At 36.1% G+C, this 7,063-nt stretch overlaps 1 pseudogene; it reads left to right on the top strand.

Annotated features, from left to right (window-relative positions):
- Positions 1-5,664: 5,664 nt before the first annotated feature.
- On the top strand, positions 5,665-6,654 carry LOC120597856 (5'-AMP-activated protein kinase subunit gamma-2-like; annotated as a pseudogene).
- Positions 6,655-7,063: the final 409 nt, after the last annotated feature.

Below are 7,063 nucleotides of genomic sequence, written 5' to 3'. Positions count from 1 at the left end.
ATGAAAGAAGATGTATGTTTCTTGGTGTGTTATAATGAGTATGGACACATCTGAAAAAGGCTGTAATTACATTTGACGTAGTCTCAGCTTTTTCTTTCAGCCCTTTGCCTCTAGTGTGCTTCCCAAGAGCTCCCTTATACTAATGTAGCAAGAAAGGGATAAAAGAAATTATTCACCAAAGCATTTTCTTAGGTAGTCAATCATTGTTTGTATTAGAAACTCATTAGAGGATAAAGCTCAAGTATGGGAAACTGTGGCGAATAAAGATTGCTAATATCCTACACATAAGTCAAATAGAGAAAATGTTGTTGTTCCTGAAAAGGGGAAATTGAAATAAAGGGGAAGGAAAGATAGAGAGGTAACAAGCTTGGGTTCTGAGCAATAAAAAGACCAGAGAATGAAACTCTTTAAATGTAGACTCCAAAAAAACTCTTGGGAGAAAGTAAATACAAGTTAGAGGCTGTCCAGTGGTTGTTTGAACGGTATAATGTAAACACCCTCTTCACAAAAATTTACATTAAAACTCAATATATTTTTGAGATTCCATAGCCTGAGTTTTTGTATCTCCTTACCAAACACATATGTTGAAATTCTAATGCCACTTTGAGGAGAATCACTCTAAGGAATCAAATCCTATCAGTTTTCCAATATGTCAGATGAAAGGTGAGTGTGCTGTGGGTTTTGAGAGATGCGCATAGATTGCTCATTGATGGTCAAAGGTTAGAGAGGGCAACATTATGGTCAAGAGAAGAAACTAGTGGAAATAGAATAAGCTAACTTATTCTTGTTCTTTTCATTGATAAAGAGAGTTTTGATTAATAACTCAAAGAAGAAGAAGAAATAAAAGCTTTATACTTTCAGAGTTATAAACATTTAGGGAAAAGAGGGAGCCCTGCCAGAAAAATAAACAGCCAAGCCACCTGAGGAGATCTGGATCATTAAAGGGAATTCAGAAAGCAGTATTGGTTCTACCTTAGTTTCTACCTTTTCCAGCTCAATAAGAATAAACTTTTAATTTATTTAAATATTATTAAAGTATTAAAACAGTGCATGAATAGGGAGGGTAAACTTTCCATATTTTAATTGTGAAATTGAGGTGGCAATTTTTACTTTTTCTTTTGGAAATCAAAGTAACAAATAAAAGTGGAAATTCCATCTTCACTAAAAGTTGGAGATGTCATCAATTCTAGTCATTCTATATGGGAGAGGTCAAATTTGGGATTGTGGGAAGCTGCTGAGAGAGAATGACCACAATGTAGGTCTCAAAAATATGGCAAAGCTCAATTCCCACAGTAATCCAAGAAAACAGTACAACAAGAATGTGTGTGTGCATTGGCAGCAGGAGTCATTGGACCTAGTTCTTAAGAAAGACCTAGGCATGAGTGAGAAGTAAGACATGTAGAATCACACAGACAAATCATATTTGTAAGAAACTGTCACTGAGGCCAGGTAAATGGGAAATATTCTGCATTGTTAAGAGCCCTAAGAATTTGTCTTGGTTGTTGTGGGAAAAGAAAAGGCTAAAAGAACCCTATAACACACCAAGCATTACGTGGCAGGTCCTTTCTCCACATACTCCTCAATAATACTCCTGAAAATAACTGTTCCAGGATAAACCATCTCATTCAGAGGTAGAATAGAATCTATGTAAATATCCTGTGAGGAAAGAAAATGAATGGAAAAACAAAAATTACAATTTATTAGAATAACATTGCCTTAGATTATGTGGGTAACCAAACATATGGTCAAGAAAAAGAAAATCTAAATAAAGCAATTGCCTCTATAATTCAAGGACACGATGCAGAATTTATCTGCATTATGGAAAGATAAGGCAAGATAACAAAAGGAAATGGAAATGAACTTAGTTAAAAATGTCAAATGTTATATGAAATAAAATGTAAAAAACTTCTGAATGACAAAAAGATTTGCACAAGTAGAAAACATATTATTTATTCAAGTAAGAAGATTCAACATCTTAGTAGGTGAATCTTATATGATTTAACAACTTAAGTTATAATGCCAATAGGATGTGTTTTGGAACTATGAAAGCAAAAGTTAAAATTTTTTAAAAACTTAAATAGCAAAAATAACCAGGAAATTTCTGAAATAGAAAAGTAATAAGCCAAGGAGAGGGAGAACTAGCCCTACAAAATACTGAAACATTATAAAGTGTAATATTAAAAGAAGTTGGCATGAATAGTCAAACAGATCAGTGGAACAACAACAACAAAAATTCCAAAAAATAGGCTATAATACATTTTAAAAATTAATATATGACAGAAGAAACATTTCAGATTAGTGGAGAAAAGATTAACTAGTCTATAAGTGATGTTGGAATAATGACTAATTATACTGAAAACAATTAATTTAGATTCCTACCTCATACCTTATTACCGAAAGAGATTCTTGATAGATTAAAGATTTAATTTTTTAAAAAGTTTGAAGGAAATATACAAAAAATTTCAATAAGTCAGTCTGGGAAAGGCCTTTCTAATTATGACACAAAACACAGAAACCATAAAAATGGTAAATTAGATTCAAGAAAAGAAAAAAGTTTTTTCATTGACTAAAACACCATAAATAAAGTCAAAAGACAAAAATAAATTAGAAAAATACTTATAATTTATATCACAGGCTGGAGCTAAGATTCTTAATTACTTATAAACATCTTATAAAATAACAGTAAGATGAACAACAAAATAGAAAAATGGAAAAAGTTTTGTGTGTCATGGATCCCCAAGCCTACCCTCAGACTTGATGATTCACTAGGACTCTCAGGACTAAGAAAGGCTGCTATAGTCATGATCACTGCTTATTACAGGAAAGAATGCAAGTTAAAATCAGCAAAAGGAAAAGGCATATGGGTGAAGTCCAGGAGAAACCAGGTACAAGCTTCCAGATGTCCTCTCCCAGCGGAATCACATGGACACACACATCATTCAGTAATGATGTATGACAACACATGCAAAGTGGTATCAGCCAAGGAAGCTCACCTGAGCTTAAGTGTCCAGGGATTTTACAGGGCATCAGTTATGTTGACATGCCACATCTGTGCCACTGACCTCAGCTACCTAGACTCCAGCCCCATCCCACAGCAAAAATGGATGTTTGCTATGAATCACACTGTTAACATAAACTATCTGATCAAATTGATGGCCCAATGTATCAGGCAGACAAAAACACACTTATCAAGCAGAATATTCCAAGAACTCAGAGATCACCTCCAAAGAGCCAACCATGAGTCAGTCCTAATGACAGATCTTTCTTGGAAATGTGCAGGTTTTGAGCAATCCAGCCCAATTGAATTAACACTTTCCTTGATATTAGGAATGAAAAGTCATTTTGTAAACAGCTTGGCAGCTGAATAAAATGTTAAACATAAATTTGCCATGCAAGCCAGGAATTCTACTCCTTTATATCTACCTAAAAGAAATGAAAAGATATGTCTACACAGAGACTTGTGTGTGAACACTCATAGTAACATTATTCATAATAGCTCAAAAGTGGAAACAACCCAATTGGACATCAACTGATTAATGGATAAACCATATATAGTATATTTATACAATAAAATACTACCTGGTAGTAAAAAGAAATAAAATGCTGCTATATGCTATAATATGTATGAATCTTAAAAACTTTAGGCTAATTGAAAGAAGCCTATCACAAAAGATCACATATTATATGACTGCGTTTATACAAAATGTCCAGAGAAGGCCAATCTACAGAGACAGAAAGTCCCGGGGCTGGTCATCAGGAATCTTTTCGGAGCAATGTGAATGTTCTAAAAATTGGACTGTGGCAGTGGTTGTATGACTCTGTAAACTTACTAACGATCATCAGATGCTCATCTAAAAATGGATGAATTATTTTGCGTGTAAATTATGGTTCCATAAAGCTTTTACTTTTTTTAAAGGTGCTTCACAGCACTGTGTTTAAGATGCTACCACTGTGGAAAAGAGCAGAGTAGCTCTGGAAGCACACACAAGAATCTGGCAATGCTGGCTGCTTCTGGAGAAATGGGCACAAGAGACTGAGGTGGGAAGAAGAATTCCTCTGGACTGTGTAATATTTTGGACTCTGGATTTTATACCATGTGTGTAATCACTAATCAAAAAATAACAACCTGAAATCTTTTGCACCCTTGGTTGCTAGGAGATACTTGGCTGCCGTTGATGGCAATAAAGTCATTAATAGTAATGGAATCACTGGAAAGGATAGTCTGAGAGGTAAAACGCTTATTGCCTATCTTCTGAAGTGGACATTTTTACATAGTGGAACAATATTTGAGTGGCAATAGCCTAGAATCAATGGGCTCGAAGAGTAGAGCTTGAGATAAAGTACCTGTATATTTCATGACAGTGAAAGAGCTAAGAGGTGAGGATGGGAAGTCTGAGGGCTTCATTTTGGGGACGCAGGAGTGATCGTTCAGAAGGTTTTTGGAGAGTAATGTTATTTCCTGCACTTTATTTTTCAGTCATTCTGCCATTATCCTGTTTTTCTATTAGATGGCTTAAATGTAGCAATTTAAAAGCAAACTGTTGGAAAACATATTCATCTCACTCACCTTCTGCAGCATGGAAGTATCTAAACACCCTCTTAAAACTTGTGGTAATACAATTTCAAAATGCTTGACGAGAAAGAGCATACTGTAAATTACTAATGCTGTACCTGGAAACTTTTAAGAATATGTCACCTAGCGATGAATACATAGTGCTTAGTGTGACTACCTTTCTATTACCGGAATCTATGAATCAAAGCAGGATGGTAAGATCTCTTCTTTTGTGACTAATACCTGTTTAAACTCTTAATGTTCCATTATGACTAACTGTCCTCAATGGTCTGGAGACAAATATGATATCATAGTCTGAGAATATGTTAAATGATGCTTTCTAAATGAAACGCTTCATTTAACCTTGGAGATTCACTCAAAATTTTATTTCCCACATGATGATTCTTAGTTAAGACTAAGAATAAAAGGGTAAGGAAACAGATAATGTATGAGCAAGTGACTAAGGGGAAGCAACAGGAGCACAGCTAGGGTTAGCTCCTGGAAACATGCAATGTACAGTGAGTTTGTTAAGAGTATGGACACCAAGTTCGACAACCCAAGTTCAAATTCCAGTTTGACTGCTAACTTGTTTGTGTAATTAGATTGAACAGATTACTAAAATTCTTTAAAATTCAATTTCTTATATGTATAATGAGAATAATACCTATTACAAAGAGTTATTAAGAGGATTACATAAGGTAATCTATCATTTATTATTGTTTGAGGTCATTATTTTGATAAAAGCTTCAAATTTTATAGCAAGAGGAGAATAAGCTTACCCATGAACTGGGAGTACTTTCACTTAAACATGGCCACGATATCCAGAGTCCTAAAGATGTGCTATAGAGTTAGCTCAAGATTAATTTGAATGATGATTAAAGGACTCAGAATTACACAGTAAGAAAAAATTGGCTCTGGAATTTTAAAATTAACTGTGTAAACTGGAAAGTTAGTTAACCTTCCTAATCTTACATTCCCATCGATAAAATGAATATATGATAACAATATCTTGTAAGAATTCAGCAAGCCTATGAATATAAAGTAGATAGCACAGGCCCGGACCTGCATAGCGGGTCGACCGCTGCTGAGCGCGTTCTGATCCCGGCGCAGCCCTGAGACCTGGGGAAGCCGGCAAGCGGGAGAAATTCGAGCTGGAAGAAGAAACAGAAGACATGGCAAGTGGCGGGCGATTCATGAAGTTTACATGCAATTCATGAGGTCATACAAGTGTTACGACATCATCCCAACCAGTTAGGGGCTTGTTGTCTTCGATTACACAAGTTAAAAAGGCCTTCTTTGCCTCAGTAGCCAATGGTGTTTGAACAGCGCCTCTCTGGGAGAGGAAAAAAACAGTCTTGTAGGAATGCTAACGATTACAGATTTCACAAATATATTACATAGATACTATAAATCTCTCGTGATAGATTTATGCATTAGAAGAACATGAGATTTGAAACACAGAGGGAGCATTATTTACCGGAAATGCTTAATCATTTGGGGAATATATCTCCAGATGTAAGCCTCTTCGATGCTATATATTCGTTGATCAAAAATGAAACCCACAGATTGCCAGTTATTAACCCTATCAGTGAAAATGCACTTTATGTACTCACTCACAAAAAAATGCTCAAGTTCCTCCAGCTTTTTATGTCTGATATGCCAAAGTCTGCCTCCACGCAGCAGAACCTGGATGCACTGAGAATCGAGACCTACCCCAACATCAGCTTCGTACACCTGGCGGCGCCCATCATTAGGGCCCTGAGAGTCTCTCTGGAAAGACAGGTGTCTGCCTTGCCTGTTGTAGGTATTTATTCCAAATTTAATGCAATTAACCTTGCTGCTGAAAAAACATACAGTAACCTAGATATCACAGTGACCCAGGCGCTTCAGCACCGTTCACAGTATTTCGAGGGTGTTGTGAAATGCAGTTTGCTGGAAATACTGGAGACCATGTGGATAGAATAGTGAGAGCTGAGGTCCATTAGCTGGTAGTGGCAAATAAAGCAGATAGTATTGTGGGTATTATTTTCCTGTCAGACATTCTGCAGGCCCTGATCCTCACGCTCCCTGGTGCCAAACAAAAGGGGCCAGAAACTGAATGACTGCTGTGACTGGAGAAACCATTGTAGGAGAACTTGAACAATTCTGGGTCATGCTTTGCCTCATGAACAGTGACGTCAATAGGAGAGAGGAAAATGGCTAAGAATGTATATCAGGATTTAGTGATGGGTATTTTCTCCAGTGATGTTAAACTAAGCATAAAACAGAAAGACTGTGTGTGTTTGAAGATTCAGGCTTGCATTGAAAGACTGTTTTCAGACCTTTGAAAGATTTCAAATGCTGTATGTCATTTAGGTACACTGTGTCCTTGAATGTTTATTATTTTTCATTTCAAAGAATCACTGTAATGTAATAGGTAATGTGACATAAGGTGAGTGTACGGCATATTCAGATCTAGTTATGTCAGAACACAGCAATATGTCTTCACTACTGCCCATCGCAGTGAGAGTA

The sequence above is a fragment of the Pteropus medius genome, unplaced genomic scaffold (genome assembly GCF_902729225.1).
Source record: "Pteropus medius unplaced genomic scaffold, Ma_sr-lr_union100, whole genome shotgun sequence".
Taxonomy (NCBI): Eukaryota; Metazoa; Chordata; class Mammalia; order Chiroptera; family Pteropodidae; genus Pteropus; species Pteropus medius.
The sequence above is the reverse complement of the archived record's forward strand: the minus strand, read 5'-3'. Positions and strand labels throughout refer to the sequence as shown.